General features: G+C 41.4%; 1 protein-coding gene across 9 annotated transcripts in view; it reads left to right on the forward strand.

The window, feature by feature from the left end:
• Auts2 (activator of transcription and developmental regulator AUTS2) overlaps positions 1-25,964 on the forward strand; it is a 1,106,765-nt gene that overhangs the window by 450,245 nt on the left and 630,556 nt on the right. The window lies entirely within an intron of this gene.

Raw genomic sequence — 25,964 nt, forward strand, 5'->3', positions numbered from 1 at the left:
CTGCTTGGCCCATTATATCTAGCCTCTTCTCGACTAACTCTCACACCTGGACTAGCCCATTTCTAATAATCTATGTAGCACCAAGGTGCGCTTACCGGGAAGATTCTAGCCTACGTCCATCCAGGGTCAGAGCTTCAGCGTGTGTGCCTCAGAGAGCAGAGCTATTGCGCGTCTGCCCGGGAGAGGGGAGCATGGCGTCTCTGAGCTCACTTCCGCTTCCTCCCAGCATTCTGTTCTGTTTACTCCTCCCACCTATGTTTTAACCTATCAGGGCCAAGCAGTTTCTTTATTGCTTAACCAATGAAATCAACAGATTGATATATGACACTCCCACATCACTTGTTATCTACTGGATGCTGACAGCTTCCACAATGTTGTGATGTTTGAACCCTCATTCCATTGTCTACCATCTCATGTTTATCTTACCATCAACCACCCTGAACTCTTAGTAGACCAAGTACCTAGTAAACACGTTATGCTGTTGAACAGTTTTGCTTGTCTTCTGTCTATGTGTTCTTCGTGTTAGTTTTTGTTTATGTTATAAGCGTTCTATTGCATCCTTGAAAACAACATGTTAGTGTAATTCTCTTTTGAAGCAGCAGAATGGAAATTACTTCATACTAGTTCTTGTCATTCCTGGTGTTTCTCATTCTCTGTATAGACAGTCATGCCTGTGTATTTTGCATAAATTAGAGTATTCTGAAATGTTTATTGTTGCACAAGAATCTTTATCTTACGTTGTTTAAAGACATTATACTGGCATTGCATTCAGGAAAGTTTGTTGGGGCTTGCTGGCCACCATCCTAGGCCTGGTTTCATTGAGACTTCTTGTCTCGAATATTGCAAAGTGTGATAGATCAGAAAACATGACACAATTCTCTGGCTTCTGCACATACGCACATAGTTACATATACACATTCTCGTGCGCTCGCACACACACACACACAGAATTTTGTTTTGTTTGTTTTTTGTTTAAGAAATGGAGCGATGCCTCAGTATTGTTGAGTACTTGTTATTGTTGCAGAGGACCTGATTTCAGTTTTCAGCACCCGCATGGTGCCTCACAATCGTCTGTACTCACAACCATGGTGTAACTCCAGTTCCAAGGGATCTTTTACCTTCCTCTGTCCTCCATAGTATGTATGCTGGAAGATCACTCATCCACATAAAATATGAACATTTATCTTTTTAAAAATAGTTTAAAGACATTGTCATTGCATATTCAATTCTAAATTTATTTTCCCCCCGATTAAGTACTTTAAAATTATTTACAGCGTTTGTAATCGTAGTTTTTATGTGAGAAAATGAGCTGTCATCCTAATTATTTTGCATATGACTTGGCATTTTTCTCCTATTTCTTATTAAATATTCTCTGCTGTTAGTTTTGAATGGTTTTTCAGCAAGTGTCGGTTTCTTTCTTATGCTCTTTGATGTATCTTTTGCTATGAGTTTTTTCATTGGTTTTGATTTTGGGGTTCATACATTTCATCACATTTGAGAATGTCATCTTTGAGTGCAGTTGCAATTCTCCGTAGGTCATCATTTCTGTATTTTTATTGACCCTCTTGGGAATTATATTCACATACCAGTAAAGAAAACAATTCTCGAGTAGGTCATATCAAAATCATGATCAAAAACCATATACTTAGTGAATTGAACACAATTTATTTTATGTTTATGCTCCGGTATTCAGTGGGCTCTTTCTTTTAGGTTTACTACCTCGTCAGTTGTAATCTCATGTCCTCCATTTAAAATATTTTTTTTAAATTTTTTTTAAAAAAAATCCATGTATGTAGTTGAGCATGCGAACTGATGAGTACATGTGCTGATGGTGGCCATGTGTACCTGGAAGGCACAGTAGGGTACTATGGAGCTGGAGTTCCGGGCATATGTGAACCTCCTGACCGGATGCTGGGATGAAACCTGGCCTTCTGGAAGAGCTGTAAGTGTTCTTAACCACTATGTTGTATCTCCAGCCCCACGCTCTACTTCTTTAAATTTCTCCCCTTCTCAGGTGCTTGGCAGTTAGGTGAGGGACAAGTCCCCTTCCAGCCAGATGGTGACCCCTTTGTTCTCTTGGGGTGTTCACTGGTACACCATCTTGTCAGTTCTGGGCCAGCATGGAGGCTACTCAAAGTCCATCTGTTGTTTCCCAATGCTGGGCTCCTATGAAAGCCCTTGACTCTTCCTGTGAGGTGTGTGGTGACTCTTTAACTCAGTCCTGTCATTTGCTGTGGTGATACACATTGGATAGTCAAGAGCCTTAAATATCTGTCTGCTGCCTATCAACTCCAGGGTATTATTTCCTTAATCCCATTTATATTTTGTCACAGCTAGAACAAAGCTCCATGGGGCAACAGTCAGATCCCCCAAATTATAAGAACATGTCGTTGCCCATCTTTCACTAAGAAGATGGTTGTTTTAAAGACATCAAATCACAATAGATTTATTTTCAAAGCTTTCCCCTTCTTAGTAACCCCCGCCCTGACAGACCAATAGCAATCTGTGTTCCAGCTCACATCTCTCACATTAGGCATATTCCAGCCATAAACTTAATTATGACAGGAATTTTCAAATGACTCCACCTTTTTTTTTCTGCACTCAGTATGAGAGGGATACCACACTCTATTTCTGAGCTGATAAAAATCCTCTCTCTGAAAGCATTTATTATATTACAGCCTCACATGAGCCGAGCTCCATCCTCACCCCGCGTTAAGTGTCTGCGGTAGATTTCATTACAACCATATACTGGAAGTCCTGCCAGTATCCTGGCAGCAGAGTCCTCGTGGAAAATAAATGGCAATAAAAAAGAGAAATGATAGCCTGTGTGAGCGACGAGGAGCACAGCTTTATTGAGACTGGACAACCCCAGAGTAGTGACTTGGCATGCAAACACGAGCTTAAGAGCGAGTGAGTGAAAGTTGATATTGGAATAACGACTCTGCAGCCCAGACATGGGAATAATTTAATTAATTGCACTGAAATTTCTTTGATGAATAGTTATGCGGTGCTAAGCGTGGGGTCGAACAACAGAATGAGTCTCAGCTTTTTAATGGGCCAGCGCAGCTGCAGTTTTGGACGCCTTCCCACTTTATTTTCGCCTGCAGCTATCCACAGCTCTCCTCATCCACATCTCTCCAGCTAAGCGCACCACTCCCCTAGCTCCCTCTCTCTAGCCTTCTGCAGAGTTCTGCAGAGCCAGGGAGGATGAGTGCATTTGGCCGGGGGAAGCCACTGGCTGGTGACTGCTTTGAAATGAAAACCAGATCAAACGTGGTGGGGAGGGGTTGGGGGACTGTGGGATGGTTTCCTCAGGACAGGAACCTGTGCCTCTCCTCCTCCTCAGATCTCTAGGACGCTTTTGCAGAGTCTTTGCTGCTAAGTTGTATAAAGATTTTAATAAAAATGTCTTGTCCCCGGAGAAGGAGGCCGGCTTTTGTTGTCAGAGTGCCGGAGGGAAAAGAGCAGTGCAGCCCAGCTGGAGCTGGAGCATTAATCCCAGGATTCCTAGCCCGTATTTTTAGACAGATCAATTACTTACGGCTGTAACCAATCTCTCTCTGCTTCCTTGCTGTGCTGAGCTCGCTTTGCAGACTTGGCAGCTGACATAACCTTCCAACTTGACAGGACCGCAGCTGCCAATCTCTTTGGGGTCTGCTGGCTCCTCCGATCATTGGGGTTATACAAATGAGTCGTTAAATAAAAATCAAAAGTCAAAAGTTCTGGGTGGTAATCTCTTCCTGGCTCAGTGACACCCAAACATCTAGAACACATTTTTAGTTGGATTAAAAATAAATAAAAAAAATATTTACAATGGATGATGATTCAACTGTCTTGCTTTCTCCACTGTGATGGCCAGCACTCTGTAACAGAGGAGGGGGAAAAAAATAAACAAACCAACAACAAAACCAACTCTTCTCCAGAGGGAAGAAATTATCCACAGTGGATGCGTTTCTTATCAACTTTTAGGTTGAAAGATGAACTCCGAAGTGGAGAGCAAGGAGATTAGGAGGAGAGAAGGAGGGCATGTACAGGTGAGCCATATCTAATGTATTTCACACTGGGTCACTCACCCGTCTTCAGCTGCTAGGCCGCCTGGGCTCAAGGCCAGGAGATGTCGGATCAGAAGAGAAGTGACCCTCAGTAACACAGGTGGCGTAGAACGTGTAAGCTGTTTATAGAGTATATCAGCGTGAGAATATAGCACTTCTGTGGCGGAGCAGAATCAATGGTCTCTCAAGGCTGCCCCCAGAATTTATGTAGTGCCTGCATGTCTTAACTACTCCTTACCAAGCTGAGCCTTTCACAGCTGTGTCAGGCCAGCGCCTCCACTCCCACCCCCGCCCCCAGAGGAAGTACTTAGGGGCCAAATAAAGGAAACCCTGGAGTTCTTTTGTGGTCTCCCCTTCCTTCAGTCTGCACAGCTGTGCAACTCAGCCTTTTGAGACTGTCTCAAGTAGCTAAGGCCGGGCTTGAACTTTCTGTGTAGCCAGGGATGGCTGGGAACCTTGGATCCTCTTTTTTCCTGCCCTTCTGTGTTGCAATTACTGTACATAAACCATCTTAGGGTTTTTATGGGGCTGGGAATGGGACCCCAGGCGTCATACATGCTAAGTAAACATGCTACTAAACAGCTCCACGTGTGTATCTCTTGATCAAACAAGTGCTGTCTCTGTCTCTTTCTCTCTGACCTTTCCTCTTTGTTCTTCCATGGCTTCCCTCTCTGCAGTGTATTGTTGTGTGAGGACTTTTCCTTTTCCCTTCAAGAACAACTGTGAAAAGTTTCAAGAACAGAAGGAATCATGGACCTGGACAGAGCAGAAAAGGATTTGTGTGTGTCCTGGGGAATCTCACATCTTGTGTGTGTGTGTGTTTGTCTGTGTGTGTGCGCGCGCACATGCGCGCGTGCGTTTCTGTTTGTCTATCCGTCTAGGGGAGCTCATGACATACTGTTCCATGCTTCAGAAACCTTCTACTATCTGGAACTCATTACTGGTGTCCCTTTGGAAGAGGTGTTCATGAACCCTGTCCACAGTTAAGCAAGTTTGTCCCTGCTGGCACATGCTGACAAACACTGTCTCCCCCAGGCTTATATTTCTTTGGATAGATTTTAGCAATGCAAAAGAGACACTGAGATCATAACTTGTTTGATTTGGATGTTTAAAACCTGTATCTGTTTTTTTCTTTCTCTCGCCTCTCCTCGATATCCCCAGAGGAGTGCTAAAACACAAGTTAGGACCTGCATTTTGTGATTCATTAAGCAGTGTGGAAAAGGGTCATTGGTAGCCATGCATGACAGTCCCCCATCCTCAGAGCTTGCCAGCAATTGAAAGTTTGAGAGGGTGTAAGAAAGAAAAGGGAGGTGAGATTTATAGTTAGTGAGTTCATGTTGCTTTTTTCCTCCTTGGAATGTTGCCAGCCTTATTAGGAGTTCTTTAGTGAAACAAAATGCAGTGGTAGCTTGAAGAAATTATGGCTCCCTTCCAGCTGCCTGGGGGGAAGAAAGGGACTTAGGAGTCTGTAAGCCTTCTCCCCTGGTTGCAGTTAGGAAGCCAGTTGACAGTGTAATAGGCTTTTGAAAGTGGGTGCAATGGTTTGTGTGTTCTGTTTGATGTTGCAAATACCAAGCCCCCAGGGAGATCTGCAAAGAGGATATTCTGTTCTTAGAGAAGAAAAGATTAACCTGAAACGTGAACTGAAAAACTCCCCAGTTCTAAACAACGTAGGTGCAGCTAAGGAATGTTCCTGCTCACTGCTGCACACACAGCATCTGGCATGCTTCCTGTTGTAGTAGGCAGAGGGCTAGGCAAATAGTTTTAATGATTTCGAGTCATGAAAGGTGATTGCCAGTCAATGTAAGAGAATTAGATTGCAGATTAAGGGTATATTTGCTCATATATATGTTCATGTATGTAAGACTTCTTTTACAGACACGTAGAATCACATACGCATAACATCTTCTGTTTATTTCCTGAAACTCACCTAAAGGCCCCTTTACTCATGTGTAGGGTCGTGTTATTGATCCATTAGGGAAGGGTTGTTATTTAGGAGAAACTATGCCAGTCCACGTATGAAGCCAGTACTGTCATACATGAGTATGTACATTCATTTAACAAACATATATTGAGTATTTACTATTTGCCTGCAGTTTACTAGGCACTGCGAAATAGCATGATTAAAAGGAAAAGAAATCACCAGCAGGAAGATTCAGTATGCAAAGAAATCACTTGCCGTCAAACCTGGTGACTTGAGTTTGACTCCCAGAATCCACATAGTACAAGAAGACATCAGACTCTTGAAAGTTCTTGTCTGACTTGTCGCAGTGTATATGCACTGTGAAATGCAGTACCTTTCCCCTGATGAGAAATAATTGCAACAAAAATATTTATTTCAAAAGAGACAAGAATAACAATCTTTGCCATACTGGGAAGAGAGAGAGAGAGAGAGAGAGAGAGACAGACAGAGAGAGAGAGAGAGAGAGAGAGAGGCAAAAACAAGTAAAACTAATTACAAACCTGTAAGTTTCATGTTATCCTGTGTTCAACAAGAACTGACTGAGTCCCTGTATGTGGTCTAAACTTAGTTCGTAGTGGAGTTATCAAAGAAGCAGAACCTTTCCTCATTTCTGTTCAAAATAGTATCATTTCTGAAGAGTAAACTGTTTGAGTTTACTTTTGGAGTTGAACAAAGCCCCTGATTCCTGCAGCAGCTCTGGACATTTCATTTGTCACATTTTTTAGGCAGGAGGATTTTGCTCCAGAACATTCTGCTCTATGCCTATTTATAAACCCTGATGGTTCTGTGAGTGCCTCTACTGCCCTGGAATCTCCACATTTCAAGAGCTGTATTGCTTCTGCACGAACCAGGAGAGTTTGCTTTTCTGGGACAGGCTCAAAGCAGTAAAATATCTGTACGGATGGGCTATAAACATTGAATAGGATCATTCATATAAATATACCTTGTAAAAGAACAGCGAGGTGTTTGCACTGTTTTTACTTATACTTATCATTTAAGGATTTGCATGGAAGTGTAAGCTTTCATTAACTCTTTTCAATCCTGTGACCAGATACTTGACAGAACAACTTGAGGGAAACATGATTTATTTTGACTCACAGTTTTAGAGGGTTCATTTTATCCCGCTGAAGAAAATGGTAAAGTTTCTCACACCATAATGGCCAAGAATGCAAAGAGAATGCTGTCATTCTCTGGACTTCTTCCCCTTTAATCCCCCTCACCCTTATTCTCTCTGGTATCCCAGACCATGGGCTGGTTACTCCTGACCTCTGGAGACACCATCACAGAGACACCCCCCCCCCAGAAGCACGCCTCAATCTTTTAGGTGATTCTAAATTCAGTCATGTTGTCAAGGAAGATTAAGTATCATAGGATATAAAGCAGTATCCAAGTGTATGTCATACCCCTTTTCACCATCAAAGGAAAAAAAGATGAATCCTTTCTTCTAGTCCAAGAAAAACTACAGAAATGATTTCTTTCATTTTAGCAGTGTCCTGAAAGAATTAGAATACAGTCCTGGAATTAACTTAGAAATGAGCCTTTCCTAAAGGTAGAATAACGATGTTTTCGTTTCGTGTCTCATGTTGTGATAAAATAGTTTGACAGAAACAGCTATAAGGGAGAAAGTTTATTTCAGCTCACAGTGCCAAGGTGTTTAACAAGGTGGCAGGAACTTGAAGAATCTGGTCACATGGTGTCCCCAGTCCAGAGCAGAGAGAACTCTGTATTCAATATATCCATACTCATAAAGTAAAATATTCAATATATCCATACTCATAAAGTAAAATATTTTGCTCGAATTTAGACATAAACAATGACTTTTGCTTGCACTGGGTCATATGATTCTGTGAAGTTGTCTTTTCTGGAATCAAATGGGTAATTTATAAGACTGAATTAGGAATTTACCTTTGTCCTATTTGGATGTCACATCTGGGTGAACTTTAATGCCATTGTGTGGCCATTTGAATTTTTTGATACAGGGTCTTGCTATGTAGGACCGGATGTTTCTTGAAACATCAAGAAACTCACAGTATAGGCCAGGTTGGTCTTTTCCTTGTGGCGTTTCTCCTGCCTCTTCCCTCTGAGCTCTGTGATTATAGGTTTGTGCTGCCATACTCTGTTCTTCGGCATTCTGGGTAAAGGTGGGGGTGGGGTGGTGGATGTGGCCTTCCTTTAAGATCCTTTTTAATGCTTACTTTCATTTTGTTGTGACCATAATTCCTGACAGACCCAACATTCGGTTCACTAGACCAGATATTTCAGTGTATCCCAAAGCATAAGGCATGGCTGCAGGCAGGTGTGTTGCAATAGCTACTGTTCTCAATGTGGGTTACCAGGAATCAGAGGTGACTAGAACCAGACCTGGTTAAAGCTGTCAAAATTCTCCTTTTCCCAGTGTTCTGCTTCATACAGCTTCCACAGCCTAACCCCAATGGCACCATCTGCTGGGGGACATGCATTCAAACCATGAACATCTGTAGAGCCTTTCAGACACAAACCACAAAAAAACAAAAACAAAACAATAAAATGACTCACTGGGTTTTTCTTTCTTATATAACCCCTGCTGCCCATTTGTGTATATGCCCTGGGACATAGTCAGACTGACAGTGGCCAAAACATGCATGGGTGCTCATGCATACACACACACACACATATGTACACACACACATACGCACGTACACATGCACACACACATGCACATGCAGGACTCTTCCTTGGTAGATAGCCATCAACTTCCATTATTTCACCAGCCAGGGTTTGGCCTTGGGAAATCTCTTCCATTCATGTTTGAGTTTTAACTGGCTTAGTCTTTTACAGGTAACCACAGCTGATGTATCATGTCTAGGTTCCTCCTTAGAGTCTTGACTGACCTGACCTTGCTTTATTTTAGGTGTTTTTTTTTCCCCCAATTTTACAATTATAATACCAGGAACCAATTTTCTCCTAAGGAGCAAACCTCAAATCAAATAAGCAGTTGGTTACCCAATAACAGCCATACCACTATTTCGCCACTGGGCAAATTTTGCCTAGCATGGTATTATAGCACGCAGAGTCCAGTGCTTGTACCTGATTGTCTATTTATGTCTTTTAAACTGCTCCACACTAGATAAAATGCAGGGTTCTAGAAGGTTCCGTTGTGCCTTGGGTGGGTCTATACAAGTTGCAGATTTCTCCACCTTGTTTATGAATGGAAAATCTGGCTCAGGAAGTTCCCTAAGTAATGTGTAGAGTCAGCATCCTGCCTTCTAAACATGTCACGACGTTTATTAGCCCGGTTTGAGTTGAAGGTAAGTTCCCATTTAAAAAGAAAAAAAAAAAGGTCTCTGTAATGATTAGCAAGGGCCTAGTATAATTTAAGGTATTCTTTGGAGTTTATAAATATAGCCTCATAAAAAGCCAGAATATAAGGAAACTGTGACTTTAAGTCATTAGAAGCCCAATGGTTTGATAAAATAACAGGAAACAGACAATTTATTATGAGCAGTCTCAGTAGCTCTGGATTATCTATAAAACTTTTACGGCCTTTCCCAAGTGGCAAGAAGCCATAAAACTTGCCTGAATGAGGGACTTGTTAATTTACTTGTTAAAGCAAATTAAAAATTTATAAGTGCTTTTAGGTAAATGAGATCTCCTCTCATTGCTGCCCTTGCTGGGCCCTGGAGTCCTAGGAGGGGAGAGCGGCTATGCTCAGACACCACCGCAGAACAATAAAAGCTATTAAATTGTACCAGTTTATTACAGCCAAGCGCTGCAGCTGTTGCCATGGCTAGCTGTGAGGTACTGGCGGTTTACAGCCTGGGGTTGCACTAGGTTTTCTTTCTTATTCAAAACAAAAATAGGAAAATTTGGGGGAGGGAGTGAAAAGCTATGTAAGAAGGTTGTACTTGACTTTAATTCCCTGCATCTGGTATTCAGGTCATGCCTCCTTTTTCACCTTGACCTTACCAATCCACAGGTTGTGACCTGTTTTATTTTTTTCCTCCCTTTATTTCCAGATTTTTTTCTTTTAACTGCTGGCTGATACTTGTACATCCTTTTATGTTGGTTTTGACCCACGTGGTCCATAGACCAAGGCCAGATCTTTTGACTGTTTATATCACTTCACTAACATCTATTGAAAAACAAATCTCAGTCTTACTTCCTCTCTTTTCTTTTCCCTTACTCCTTGGCCCTTACTCTCTCTTCCTCCCACTGCCTACCTTCAAAGTCTAAGAAAGTGCACTGGGAAGGTGGCTTAGTCAAGAAAGCATTATGCTTGCCTTGCAAGAGTAAGGTTCTGAGTTCGTTCATACAGAAAGAAGACTTACTATAATACCAGTGTTCAGGAGACAGGGACAGAGAGATTCCTAGGACGGGCTCTCCAGTCCTGCTTAGAGAGTTCCAGGCTGCTGAGAGACCAAGACTCAGGAAACAGGATACAGTTATGAGAAAGAACACTGAGGGTGGCTATGCTGAAGAAGTCATGGGCTTAACACACACCAAGACCAATGTAAACACAACACACAGAGTGGTAGAAAGTAAATGTTTACCTTTTCCTGAGTGCAGGGTATTTTGATGGTTGTACATGTTACTATCTTCCCAGAGAAGTTACTATGAAGCCAATACAATTAAGCATGGTAGCTGAAGAAAGCCATACCTTGGGATACACACTTGTAATCTTAGCTCTGGGGATGTAGAGACAGGAGGATGCCTGGGACTCACTGGCCAGCCAGCCTCAGCATAAAAGGTGGATGGCTTTTTAGGGACAACGTATCAGGTTGACCTCTTGTCTCCACGTGTACACATACAACGTTTACATCTAACCTGTTCATATTTGTAGGACAGAAAAGTATGTATATCAATTATTGACCCTTCTTAGAGTAAAAATGACCGTTATTTCACAAGCATATTTAAATTTCAAGATATATCTGGAGAAGTCAGATATTATAAACATTTTCTTCTGATACTATTTCTAGTCACTATGTAGAAAACATTTCATTAGCATTCAGAATGTAAATGATAAAAAAAAAAAGTATGGCCTAGTACCATTATCTGTTCACCTGACAAAGCCTAGGATCACAGAAAAAAATGTATCAGCTGAGAAATTGCCTTTATCAAATTGAGCTGTAGGCACATTCATAGTAATATCCTGATTGCTAATTGATACAGGATGGTCCAATTCACTGTGTGCAGCATCATCCCTAGTCAGGTGGTCCTGGGTCCTACAAGAAAGCTAGCTAATAATTCCCTGTGAGACAGTGAAGCCAGTAAGCCTGATTCCTGCATAGTTCCTGCCTTGAGTTCCTTTTTGTTTTTTCTAACTGATGGATTTTGACTTTGAGGTGTAAACCATAGAAACCCTTTCTTCCCTATGTTGCTTCCAGTTTAAGTGTTTTTCCACACTAACAGATAGGAAAATAGAGCGTCATTGATATAAACTTTTTTTTTCTCCATATTCACCTGTTAGCCCCTTACATATGCAACCATATGTGTATTCCACGGGAATTATATTTTTAAAAACATGTTGTTGGCATTAAGGCAGCACCAAAAATCAGTTAGAGGAGCATAAGTAAAAGTGACAAACAAATTTATATTTTGGAGAGTATCCCAGAGCTATAGAAGGCCTTAGCCTTTCAAACATTTTTCACTATTCAATAATTTCTTCCAATAATCAGTTCTTTGTCTGCTTGGTCTTCAGTATTTGAGATTTATTCCTATAAATTGTTGTCAAAAACTTCTTTTTATAATTTTTACTATATAATGTGTGTGTATGTGTGTGCGCATGTGCACGTGTGGTGTATGGTGTATGTTTGGGTGCACATGCCCCATGGCTGAACCTGTGGAGGCCAGAGGCTGCCAATTGGATGTCTTCCTCTTTCACGTTCTACTGTATATATAAGGTCTCTCTGAACCTGGACTTCTCTGACTAGATGAGACTGGACAACACTGGCAGATGAGTCCTGGAATCCTCTTGTCTCTGCTTCCCTTGCACTAGGGTTATACGCATGTGTCTCCTCTCTTGGCTTTTTGTATGAGTGATGATGGTCATCTGGTCTCCGATCTTCAATACCTGTGGAGCAGTGTCTTCACTAACTGAGCCATGTTCCTCGTCCATAAACATTTTATAGGAACCAGTCATATTTCGAAGCGTCTCGCCGTCATTGATAGACTCAGCTGGAATAAGAGCTCACGAAGATTGCACACATTATCGGTGTGTGTTAGACTGTCTTCTGAACTGATTCTTAAATCCTTTATGGCTGAAATCTGTCTTTCGATTCACCCATAGCTCTGACCGCAAAGTCTGTGGGCTTAGAGAGCTTTGATGGTCATCCCATTCTTTTATTTGAAAGGATTAAACTAAATTGTATGTGCAGAGAGAGTAGAGAGGTTGAGAAGTTTTAAAATAACAAGCAATAAACGATCCGGGTCGGAGGTCAATAGCTGAGGAGATCCAGGAAGTGTTCTAATGGGAAGGTAATACAGTGTGAAACCCAAGGACAGCTGTGAGGAAGTTGGGGTAAGCTTTTGGAGGAAGTAGCGGTGCCTCAGATCTGTCTGCTTTTGAAAGAGTTCATGTGGAATTTTAGTGTATATGTGCACTCGTTAGTAATATTGATATATGTTGTATAATGATTGCTTAATTGCTAATTTTCCTACGCTAATTGATGTTTTTCTATAAAACCAAATTCTTGAGCTCTTTACATTTATTGAATGCCATCTGGCTTATGAATTTTCATAAGAACTGCCAAAAAAATAAATAAAATGTAAGAAAGAAAACGGTGCGGTATTTCCCCTCCTCCCATAAAACGGTGGAGGTGGGTCTCTAAAATGACTTTTTAAATGTTACTTTGGGGACTGTTTCTAGAGACTGAGAATTACACATATGCGGAGCCTGAGGCAGCTCAGCTGGTAGATGGCTGGCATAGCTTGCACGGGGCCCTGAGTTCCACCCCCAGTAACAGATAAAGGAGGGTCTGTGGTGCATGCTGAGACAGGAGCATCTTTAGTTTCAGTAAGGCCTAAGTTACGAATTAGAGAAGAATCTTAAGCATCACAGATTTTGAGTAAGAAATAAAATCGATTTCATTTGATTATACTTTTCCCCATCTGTGTATCTTATTCCAATTGATTTCTTCAGATGACTGAGATGAATGAAAATTTACCCTTGATTACTTTCCCTCCCAACATGAGCCTTCCCCACTCCATAAATTTCTGTTAAAGAACTCATCAGTGACCATACGTATTATCCTGGTACTTGAGATTCTGAGGCAGGAGGATTACCAAGCGTTTAAGGCCCACTTCTTCCACATTGAGAGCATTTTTCAAGCAAAAATGAGAACCAAAATGTTCAATTATTAAGTCATTATTTAAAGAAATTTTAAACAATATTATTCAATTTATTTTTCATTTTACCATAATTAGTATCTATTAATATTCAGCTTCATCAAATCATGTATTTATCATTCAGAATTGAAAGACATCATCATAGTACTACTAATGAAGATATATGATGTATTTGTAAGACATAGTGACAGACACCTGTGATTGCAGCATCAGCAAGGATGAGGCAGGAGCATCTTACTGGCAGGAGGACATAGCAGGAGTCTTGCACACATAGACACACACACATAAACCCACTCACATTATGTGTTTGTGCAGCTTCCTTTCCCCTGTTTCAGACACACCAGAGTGATCGTATCTCAATTCACACGAATGTTTGGTCACCAAATCAAAAATCTCTGTGTGCAGTTTTTCCCAGAGAAACAAGCTGCTGTTCTTGAATGCAATGTGTCTGTGTTACCTGTCAAATATGATATTACCTGTGGTGACAGAATAATATTTTGGAAATGAGTTTGAGTCTTGGATGAGAAAACCTTTCTACAAATAGCACGTATTAATTTGTTTGACTCCACTTAGCCCTAAAGTGGTAAACAACTGCATGGGCACACAATCGACTCAAACTGAGGATACTGAACCAAGTGTGTACACACAGATCAATGATCCCTGTGTGTTCAAGGCTCAGCGTTCCTCTCCATTCCTGAGCATTTTAATTTAGACCCTCGGATTTCGTTGTGTGTAGGGGAACATCTTACTTCAGACAATCTATGCAGAGAGTCTATCAGTTAACTTGTGGGGGTAAAGAAAATGGGTCAGCTGTCAAAGAATACACACTAGTCTTGCAGCAGACTGATTTGTTTTTCAGCAGTGATGGCAGATGGTTCACAACTGCCAGTAACTTGAGTGTGAGGGTACCTCACACCCTCTTCTGGCCTTGTTCGGTATTGTGCACATGTGCATACTCAGGCACACACACAGACACACACATACTTAAATGAGTTATGCACAGTTATTAAAATACCATGTTTTAGAAGACCCAACATTGACCCACACACGTTGGGTCATGTTGACACAAAATGAAGCCAGCTTACTGGGAACTGCTTGTCATGTGATACCCCTCCAGATGTGAGAATGTAGCACACCATGTCCTTCTGATACTTGACTTCACACACGTCAAGTATCAGACACACGTAGAAGCTGCAGTCTGGACAATTCCTGGGCAATTTGAATCACAAATTAAGTGAGTTGTTCAATCTTTCCATCTTTTCTGGTCATAGCCCAGTGAGGGATTTTGTGGTACATCAAAGTCGGTACTGTATTCATTTGGTTTCATTTCTGGGTAGAAGAGTTCTCGACTGGAAAGTTGACTATGTTTGCTTGCCAGAGTGTGTACATCAAAGCCACCATAAGAATAAATTTAAGCCTGATAGTGTACGCAGCTCCAGTACACATTGGTGAAATATCCTGCTGATTGCTGATTACAAACAGTTGTTAATTCTCTACTTCACTAAATTCAGAGTGGAGAAACTTTCCTTAATAAAGAACAGATTGAGGAGATCCACGACCTCACTGTGTGGGAATTAATGGCAGATGCATACACTGGTAGTTAAAATGTTTCATTAGATGTTAATGTCTTGCTGTGTTTTTAATTGTTCAGGAATTAGCCTCTAGAATATTAAAACCATCTGTTTGTTATCATGATGAAACAGAATGCTTAAATAGTTATTAATTTGTGTTTCTTCTCTCTCTTTTTTGAGGAATAATCTGTAAAACTTTGATCCGTTTGGAGTGTTGGGAATTTGGAATGGGGAAGTAAAGAATTTTAAAGCATACTCGTGCTTTGAATGACTGATTTGTCATTTTTTTATATAAACCCAGTGTGTGTGTTTTATATCCCCCCTACCCTTTTCTCCCTCTGCTCTCTGTAGAGAGTTTAAGACACAGAAGCCAAATTAACTCTTCCTATGATGCAGTGAGAAAGACCACAACACAGTCTTCAGCACTATATACCCTTTAGGTATGGCGTTGCATGCTTGAAATCCCAGCATTTGGAAGATAGAGGCGTGTGGCTCTCAAGTTCAATGCCATTTTAAGCTATATTGGACCATATCTTAAAAACGATTTTCAGTCTGTGTGTATGGTGTTGTTTCCATATGCATGCAAAGCCTACAGAAGCCAGAAGAGGGGAGCACAATCCCTAAATCCGGTTGTGAGCTGACTTGTGAGGGCTGGGAATTAAATCCGAGTCTTCTGAACCATCCCTCCAGACTAGAGGTTAGACAGAGTTCCAAAGGAAAGAATTTTTTCTTTTTTTTTAAGTTTTAATGTATCCATTGTTTTCTACTGTCCTCTGTGTCTTCTTTGAGGAGCTGAAGATGGCTGGTGCAGTATTCAGCTAGTATTAGCAGTTTTCTTTTCTTTTTTTTTTTTTTTTGAGACAGGGTTTCTCTGTGGCTTTGGATCCTGTCCTGGGACTNAGAGCAGGCTGGTCTTGACCTCACAGAGATCCGCCTGCCTCTGCCTCCCGAGTGCTGGAATTAAAGGCGTGTGCCACCATCACCCGGCTTGGCAGTTTTCTTGACATAGACTTTTCTTTATGTCCAGGACCCTCAGCCTGAGAACTGAGAGGTGTTCCTTAATGTGTACGTTTGTGGTGCACAGAAACAATTCACAGCAGTATCGCATTTGTGTTATTTGGTAGACACATTTCTTCTGGTTTAGATTGTATGACGCCTGCGTAGTATTTTGGAAAACATGGAGAAAAACCTGTGTTACCTTCATTGCTTCATGAGCAGGGAACAGACTCTGCAGATGCCAGCCTTGTCCCCTGTGTTGAGAGCAAACATCTGTACATTCTGCCTGTTCCAGTTAGCTTTGTCATCCTTATGCAGCCTACATTCATCTGAGATCAACGTCTCAATTCGGGATTGCCTAGATTAGACATGACCATGTCTGTAAGGACTTACCTGATAGTGACTTGATGTAAGAGGACCCAGCCCACCATGAGTGTCACCACCCCTGGGTAGGTCATTCTAGGCTGTAGAAGAAAAACAAGCTAATCCTGAGCCTGTCAGACAGCAAACCGAATCGCCCCATGGTTTCTGCTTCCTAGTTCCTCCTTGAGTTCCTGTCCTGATTTCCCTCAGTGACAAGGTCTGACCTGTAGAATGGAATTAATCCTTCCTCCCAAGTTTCTTGAGATCAGAGTGTTTTATCAAAGTAACAGGAAAGAAAGTTGCCTTCAGTGTTCTTGCCCTCAAAACGAAAAGCTCAATTAATGTTACCTCGAGTATAGCAAATTGCCACATAAGTGGACCTACAGTGGGAAGAAATATCTCCCTCTACACGGGATCCAGATTATACTTTCCAGGCCCCTAGTGCTAAGATTTGTCGAACATTAACAAGTTTCTAATGAATTCATGCAGATCAGCTAAAATGCTAACAAGAGTTGGAAATTTTGCTTGAGTAGTGAGTCTTTTTCCATCCCATTGAAATGCTGTGTGTGTTGGGCAAGAATTCATGTTGCCTGGGAAGATTATAGTTCTCCGTGTGTGATCATTGTTAGTGTTAATTGTCAACTTCAGAGCATCTTGACTCACCTGGGAGATGGTCCCCTGCCGCCTGCCTAAGGGGGATTATCTTCATTATCTCAATTGGTCTCTAATCCATCCTTAATTGTGGGCAGTACCATTTCCTGATTAGGGGTCTTGGACTGTGTGAAACGGGTATAGAAAGCTGATCACAAGCATGTTCTGTTTCCTGGCTTTGGATGCCCTGTAATCCGTTCTGTCAAGCTACTGCTATCTTGATTTCCCTAACATCATGGATTATATTTCTGAAGTATGAGTCACAATAACCCCCACCCCCACCTCGAGTTGCTATTGTTGAAGTATTTCATCATGTCAGCTGGGGTGAAAAAGGAAAATCAACATACTGCATACACTCCCTATACCTCCTTGCCTCTAAGTTAAGACTGTATTATCATCTTCTCTGCATTATTTTACCTAGGTTAAAGCTGGGATGTACTATTTAACTTTCCATTTTCTGAAACAGTAAGGTATATCACTACTGTGTGTCTCTGAGCCTCTGGCCATGGTCCCTTAGATGCCAGGGCTAGTAAGATCGTGATAAATAGAAGCCAGTATAGGGTTTGAGGACCATCCTTCCTTACTGTTTAAAGGACTCCTTGTAACTTCAGAGGTAATCCAGTTAGTATTTTTTGAGGAGTGTGTGTTTCCCAAGTCATTTAAACTTGTCTGTAATATGACAAGAAAAATTTTCTATTATCTCCATTCAAAAAGTTTTTTAGGGCATTAGTTTTTCTTTTTACTTGTATAATCAATTGAGTTACTTTTGTAAATATTGCCATTAATATTCAGCAATTAGCATTTGATTGCACAATTTTACTTGTGGGGAAACAGGGCTTTACGTAGTTAATCCTGGATTTGAACTTGTTGTGTAGACAAAGATGGTCTGTAACTTCTGATCTTTCTGTCTCTCCCTGGCAAATGCTGGTATTCCAAGAATATGCCGCCATGACTTGTTTGGTATGTGCAGAACTAAGTTTGCAACACAGGGCTTCCTGTGTGCTAAGGAAGACTCTAACAACCAGATACATCCCTAGCCCCATAAGCAGACTTGTATTTTTTTTTCTCTTTTTCATGGTGCAGAGGATTGAGTCTAGATACTCACACATGGTAAGCAAGAGTTTATTGAGCTACATCTCCTCCACCTTGCAGTACATGTTTTTGAAGGTGTTTACCATTGTAAGATATATTCGAAGAAAAATTATAGCTGGGTTGAACTATAACAAAACAAGAAAAAAATTCTTTAAAAAGAAACTTATTAAAGTAAATCAGAACCTTAAATGCCTCACATCATCTAAATTATTAGAGTCACAATCTTGTCTGTAAGCACATGTAATACTTAGAGAACCATTAACTTCTTTTAGTGGTTTTTGACCTTTTGAAGTATAAGTACTTTTAAAAATCTCAAATGCCAGAAGTATGATTTCTTAACCTAACAGTAATTATATGCTACTTTTCCATTTATTTTTACTATACCTGATTCTTTGAAATAACTTAAATTACACATGATCGCTATTTCCAGAAGAAAGACCATCATTGTTCATTCTGAAAGATGATGAGTCCGTGGACTGAGTTGACTATTGTACATCTCTCTTCACTTTACCTGCCCGTCAGCTTACTGGCACATATCAGAAAAATAGCCTTTCATAACTCTGGAATCTGTAGCACTCATATTATCAAGCAGGCATTAGGACCAAGTCTCTTTCTCCAAGAGCCGAGTGCATGCACCAAGTTATGTATATGCCTGAAGCCATATAAAATTGGGTGATGTAGACTGACCTGAAAGGCATGCTGTCCCATAAGCTTCCTTAGATATGGGACAGAACTGAGGAATGGAAAGGTTACCAAGCAATGGTTAGCTCTTCTGCATTGCTACATCCTTCAAGGACAGGGTGGGGAATCAATGCCTGTCATGTGTGAATTTTAGAGTTTTGGCTGCAGCACCTTTTATACTGGGTATGCTGGTGGGGGCCTAGAATTTCAGAGTTCACAAGGTACAGGCAGTAAGATAAGAAGTTCAAGGTCAAACTGGGCTGCACATGAAGATGACACCAGCGTGGCCTATAGGAGGCCCTGTCTCGAATCATAAAACAAAAACAAATGAGGAGAAAGCATAGAACTCTGGACTAAAACCTGGTTGTGAGTGCCCATAGGAATATTCATTTAACCACTGTAGTAGGTTAGATTTTATTTATCATTAAATGGACTTCATTTTATTTGTAACAAGTTAGACAGGTTGTGGAGCCCCTTGCCCTGAGTTCTCGCAAATGTCTTTGGCATACTTTTGAACAACTTGACAGAAGTAACCTTAAGACAATGCAGGGACAAAAGCCTCACTGGTGTGGGTCAAACACAGAGTCAGTGACACGTGATAACCTGTCAGGTTAAAAAAAAAAAAAAGAAAAATGAAAGAGACGTTCAGTTTGATAGGTTCTTTGTATTGTTTTACTGTCTTATCCTCTGTGATGGGAAAAATGACACCCAGCTGCTTGTATTCTAAAGAGAAGGATTGCATTCATTTACTAGGGCTACTATAACAAACAGTACAGTCTGTATCTTAGAAGGTTTTATATTTTCATGCTATGGAGGCTGACAGTCCATGTTTGAAGCCAGGGATCCATCTCAATGGTAAGCAGCTTACTTAGCCTGTGCAAGAGCCTAAGTATACTCCATCCCTGGAATAGAGAAAAAGGAAAATGCTACATTTTTTCTTTGTTTGTTTTGTTCTGTTTTGCCATTTGGACATCTGGTGAGCCTATGTGCTTGTTTTGTGGGTGACTGCCTTCTTGCTGGGTCCTCACATGGCGCTTCTCCTGTGTTTGGGGATCCTGGTAGGTCTTTCGGTGTTGACTTAATTTCTACTTATTTGTGGCACTGGTCAAAAAAGATTACTGTGTGGTTATTTTCATCCATGTTCTTCTTTGTAAAAGAATTCCATAGACTGGAGAAATGATCAGCAATGGGTGTTCATTAGGTTTATGGCTCTGCAGGCTGGGACGTGTCAGGGTGGGCTAGTATGTGGTGAGGGCTCTGGTTATATCCTAGCATATGGAAGTGGATTGAGAGCAAACCAGGTGGAGAGAGGGTTCGAGGGGCGGGACTCGCCACATCCCTACTCCTTCAGTAGCTCTGTCGATCAGGATGTGGGTGAAGTGAAGAGCCCTTGTTACCTAACCACCTGTATGGGTTACTTTCCCAGTGCTGTGGTAAAATACCCAGGCACGAAAGGCATCTTGAGGAGAACATGGTTCATTTTGGATTATAGCTTCTGAGGACAATAGAGTCCATAATGATGGAGAGTATGTGGCTGTAGGGGCATGAAGCAGAGAGATCACATTTCACCTGCATACAAGAAACAGGAAAAGAGAATAGCAAATGGGGGGATGCTGTGAACCCTCAAAGTCATACCTAAGCCATATGCTTCCTACCTCATGGACCTATGTTCTAATGGTTCCGTAATCTCCTCAAATAGTATAGCCAAGCGGTAACCGAGTGTTCAACTGTGAGAAATTATGGGGTGTCATTTGTCATTCCAAACGTAGCTTCACCTTTCAAAAGGATTGATCTTATGATTAACTTCCCAGTGAGTGATGTTTGGAGGACACATTTTTACTATGGATGCCACCCCAGTGGCCTCTTTGAACTTAATCACTCCAATTAGTACAATCCCCTTCTGAAGTACCAAGGGTTCATCTTTATTTGTGCATTTTGGGGTACTAGAAGTCTGTAACATAGGATCCAAAATATTCTGGAACCGACATCTTCACCTCCACATACCAATATTTTAAAAATGATTGATCATAGGAGTTCCAACACTAATTGAGCTCTGTCTCCACAGAGGTGATACAGCTTTTCATCAAAGAGTCCTTCAGTGATATGAGCTGCACACAGTTATATCTTAAAAAAATGACTGTGGACAGAGAAGGAACTACCCATGTAATGAGATTTTTATTTTTGATCTGATTTGAAATGAGCTCAGTCCCAAACTATGGCAAGTTGGAAAGAAACTTTGTGTCAACGTTCATATCATAAAATTTTTTGATAGCTGTCATCACAAGTATTTTATATTATAACAAGCTCTATATACTCTTGATTTTTCAATTAAAAGTGATGTGGGGCTGGAGAGATGCCTTGGGAGTTAATAGCGCCTGCTACCCTTCCAGGTGACTGAATTTCAGTGCCCGGAGTTCATATTAGGTGGTTCACCACTACTTGTAGTGCCAGCTTAGGAGGATCCGATGCCCTCTCTGGCCTCTGTGGGTACTCACATGCCCACATACAGACATACATGTAGACACACGTATACATAATAGTAAAATAAATCTTTAAAGCAAGGATATACAATGATGTATTGTATCTTCTATACGTTTGATTTTAGTTGATTTAGAAAGCTTTATTATATATAGTTTAAAAGCCAGGCATTTTTGTGCACATCTTTAATCCTAGGCCTTATGATGTGTAGACTGGAGGATCAGGAGTTCAGGATCATCCTTGATTACATACTGACTTTGAGAACTGTGTTTTAGAACACACACACATTCACATACACTCTGAATCTTAGTACTAAAGTAGACATGATAGTTAAACCTCATGGAACAATCTCAACAATGAAGTCCTAGATAGCCTGGTTTCATCTGCACATCTGCCTGCCCTCCATCTAAAGATTCTGTTCTCAATGTGTTTGAGAAGTGCAACTCAGTCACCCAGGGATTTTATCCATAATTGTTGCAAAGGTATCTTTTTACTGAACACCACACTATAAACAAAATTTCCTTAACAACAGAATTCAGCCAGTCTTAATAATCTCTGAGTTTAGAAATATTTCTTTCATTCAAATTAAGTGCCAAGGACACTCGATTTGGCTGAGGTATTCTCCCTGTCTTTTCAGCTCACTTCTTCCCTCCTTTGTCTTGAATTAGCTTTTGTGTAGGGAAGTGCCTGAGAACTTCACCTCCCACTGAATCTTCTGCAAGTGTCTGATTAATGATTAGAACTTGAGTGATGTGGAGAGGTAGCAGTATCTAAGTCCAGATCCACATCATGTTTAAGAGCCGTTTCCTGATTTCCTCTGCATCTCTGTCGTCTCTAACATCTTTGTGAACCTTAGGTGAATTCTTTGGAATGTACATACATACCTCTAATTTCTTGTCAAGATAAGAACCCATTCAAATCACTTCTTAGGCTGCTAGAGATTTCTCTGTTTTGCTCTAATCCATAATATGTCATAATATATTATGGTTTTTACCAATATATTTCAAAAGTGCTTTGAGTTATTACCTTCATTTTTCTGCTACTATACAATCTTGATCCAACTGTTACCATATTGGAACATGGAATTTGAGGTAACCTGAATCTGCACTCACAGTCTTTGTTCACTTGTATTTGGCTCTGGAGTGTATTGTGTCTCATTGCCTCGGAGGTAAGAGTTGTGTTTCTGTATCATCCTTGTTGAGGGAGCGGTGTACTTCCTGTACTGCGCTTCTGTGACTTCTGATGTGCGATGGAACTTCTGCCCTACCTGCCGGGAGGATGTGGGAATCGGTCAGATCACTCTGGTTGCCTGATTGCTTATGTTTACAATTCTGCAGTGAAATTGATCTTTGCTTACTTTCCTGTCTTTATTAACCTGCTATCTTTTCAACTCTGAAATCCACTGAACTGCTTTACATGTTGAATCATGTATGTTTCGGACTAATAGAAGCAGTTTTGTAGTGTTTAGTGTCTGAGAGGTATCAGTATCCAAGTCACGTGTAGGCACCTCACAGAAACAGTGTTCAGAATTTTCTTCTTTTTTTACCTCCCCCTCTTTTTTTTCCCACTGAACCCAGACTCTGGTGATCTTGTAAGACTGGTTAGCCGGTAAATCCTGGTGATGCTCCTGTCTCTGTGCCCTAGCACCGGAATTAGAAAGGCATATCCCTATGCCTTGCTTTCTACTTAGGTGCTTGGGATTCAAACTTGGGTCCTCATGCCTGTGGGGCAAGCCCTTCACCAGCTGAGCCCTGCCACCAGCCCCCTCACATTCTCATTTTTATTCATTCCTCGACTTGTGTTGCCTATATTCATAGTGAGGCTTCCTACATCTATTCACCCAGTCTATAAAGTTGTTTACAGACATGCCCAGAAGTTTGTCTCCTAGGCAGTTCTAAATCCCATCAAGTTGACAATCAAGATTAACCATTCAGTCATTAATAACAGTTGACACACTCCTGAGATCACAGTTCCAGAATGCAGAGAACATGTTTTCCACAATGAAATCTAATGAAAAGGAAACTTGGCCTCTTATGTTTTATAAAAGATAATTCCGTTGATAGAATTACCACTTCCCATGCCGGATACTCACTCCCTCATTCTGTTTAGTTTGCTCTAATTCAGTTGCCTCCTGTGAAATTAGAGAAGGGGCTATAGAAATTTTCACATAAACACAATCATAAGACTGGAAAGCTTGCTAGTCAGGTTTCTCACTGCCTGTGTTACAGCAAAAGCCTTCTAATGCTGGCCACCATGGATGCTGGGACAAATCAATGCAACCGGATTGATTTTTCTCAGGTCTTTAAATGTTTAAGCTCACACCTGACCTTTGTGTTGTCTCCTGCTTGTAGGTAATAGCTGGGAATTCCAGGTGAAGGATTACAAGTTCTCAGCTACTTATGCTACCCACAAATGATCCGTTGGTTGCGGTTGAAAATACCAGTTTGAAAATGTATTCGTGGGATTAGGAATGAGCACGTCTTCCCTGAAATCTTGTGGTTTAGCTTTAGTGCTTAGGGTAGTCAGTCTGTGTCTTTGAAATATTGAGCTGGCTGACAGCTTAAAATCCTAAGTTTCCTTTAAACTTGAGCAGGGCTTTGGAGGAAAAAGGGGTAGCATGGGGGGTGGGAGAATGGATTTTATGTTCGGCTCTCCAAACAGAATTCACTTAAGTGTGTTTGCAGCCAGGGCCTGGGGAATGCAAGCCAGCTGATTCCTTGCCTTCCTCTTTGGGTTCTGTCCTCAGCCCAGATCAACATTTAGTCAGATAATTGACATTGGAGCCTCTGTGGTCTGTTGTGGGCCTTGTTATAAAATCATTTTCCTTTCATGAAGAAGCATGGAAGAGGGACGAGGTACAATGTCCAGGCTTAGTTAAGCTAGGTTTGTATAAGGAATATTCCTTGATACTCTTTTTGTTTTAAAGTATAATTTTTTGCTAGTGAGCAGGCCTGCCTGCATACGGCGGGGGGAGAACAACTTCCAGGAAAAGGTTCTCTCCTGCCGTGTGGATTCTGGGAATTGAGTCTTCACAAGACCCGCCACCACTCCAGACATACTGAAGTCCAGGGGGATAGTAATACACTGCAGAATTGTGACTGTATTCGCTGTGATCCTCTGCCTGGGCACTGAGCACTGAACCAGCAAACAGCAATAGAATCAGGAATTTGGGTCCTAGATTTTGGCCCAACTCTGAGGTTTTTTGTTGTTTCTTCATCCATGCTTTAAAATGGTTCTGCCTACCACTGTGAGAGAATCAGTTAAATACTACATCCTGTCTTGTCTTGCTTTTGAGATGGGCCTCAGGTATGCCAGAATGACCTTGAACTCATTGTGTAGCAAGGATGACCTTTAACTAATGATAACCCTGCCTCCACTTACCCAGTACTGGGATTACAGGTATGTGTGTTACCGTGCAGGGTTTTCACAGGCAGAAGGTCAAACCCGGGCTTTTGTACAATTATTCTTAGAGTGAACTATATTGCCAGTGAAGAATGAGCATTCTGATGCTGTTCATGAATCAGAGTATATGTTCCACATGCAGATTTGATGGTCAGTGTGGCTATTGCAATAGTACTGATTCCGGCCAAGCTGGTCCAGCTGGTAAAGGCAGTTCCCACCAAGATTGTTGACTTGTGTTTTATTCCTGGGATCCACGTGGTTAATGGAGAGCTCTAACTCCCAGAAGTTATCCTCTGGCCCCTATAAATAAAATTTGGCGTGTGTGCCTCATCCCTCATGTACACAGATAAATAAATATAATAAGTTTTTTAATGCATCATACTTAACAAGACTTGAGATGAAGCTCGTTCGATAGGATCTCACATTCATAGATGTGATAGTACACCCTTCCATGTGAGTCACATCCCAGCCCCAACATCCTTGCTTCATAAACAGTGAGAAGGTGAACATCTGAAAAGACATTCTTCTGACCTATCACACACCAGTTAGAAGAGGCTCATACAGCTTGCATCAGCATGAGGTTGGAATTACTAAATTTCACATGGGAGTAGGAGAAAACTCAGTCCTTAAAGGGCTCAGGAGAATAAAAAGGAAAATGTGTCCTATCTTTTGAGCATCATTAGAGTCTACTTCCTGGAAGGAAATGGGGCGATGATCAGAAGAAAGTAATAAAAATGGCTTCGTTGCGGAGTTGCTGGTAAGATTGGTCCTTTTGGGAGTTTGGGCGCTATTGCCACTATGGGTGAGATGAGCCCAAGTGAGCTCTGAAGGCTGATCAGTCTAGCATGCCAGAAGACGGGGACTATGGCTTGGTTGGTAGAGTGCTTGCCTTGTATGTGCAAGGCTCCTGTGTCCTGTGTTCAGTCCCCAGGACTGCGTAACCCGAGTATGATAATACCTGATACCTGTAATCCAAGTCACCAGAAGACGGATACAGGAAGATCAAAATTTGACAGTCACCCTTAGATACATAATGACTTTTAGGTCGTTCATTCACATGAGTCTCTGTCTCCAAAAAAAAGGGCGGTGTGTGTGTGTGTGTGTGTGTGTGTGTGTGTGTGAGTGGGGGGGGGGGGGGAAGAGAGAGAGAGAGAGAGAGAGACATAAAAAGGGCAAAGAGAGAAGTAGTAAAGAGCATGCAATGCTCTAGGAGGATATCTGAGCTTTGTTCCCAGCACTCGCGGTGGACAGCTTATACCTGCCTGTATCTCCAGCTTCTTAGGCATCCCGTGCTCTTTTCTGGCCTTCATACTCCTGCCCTAGTGTGAATCCACACACACACACACACACACACACACACACACACACACACACACACACACACACACACAC

This window comes from Alexandromys fortis, unplaced genomic scaffold (assembly GCF_014885135.2).
Source record: "Alexandromys fortis isolate MF-2015 unplaced genomic scaffold, M_Fortis_MF-2015_v1.1 scaffold_151, whole genome shotgun sequence".
Taxonomy (NCBI): Eukaryota; Metazoa; Chordata; class Mammalia; order Rodentia; family Cricetidae; genus Alexandromys; species Alexandromys fortis.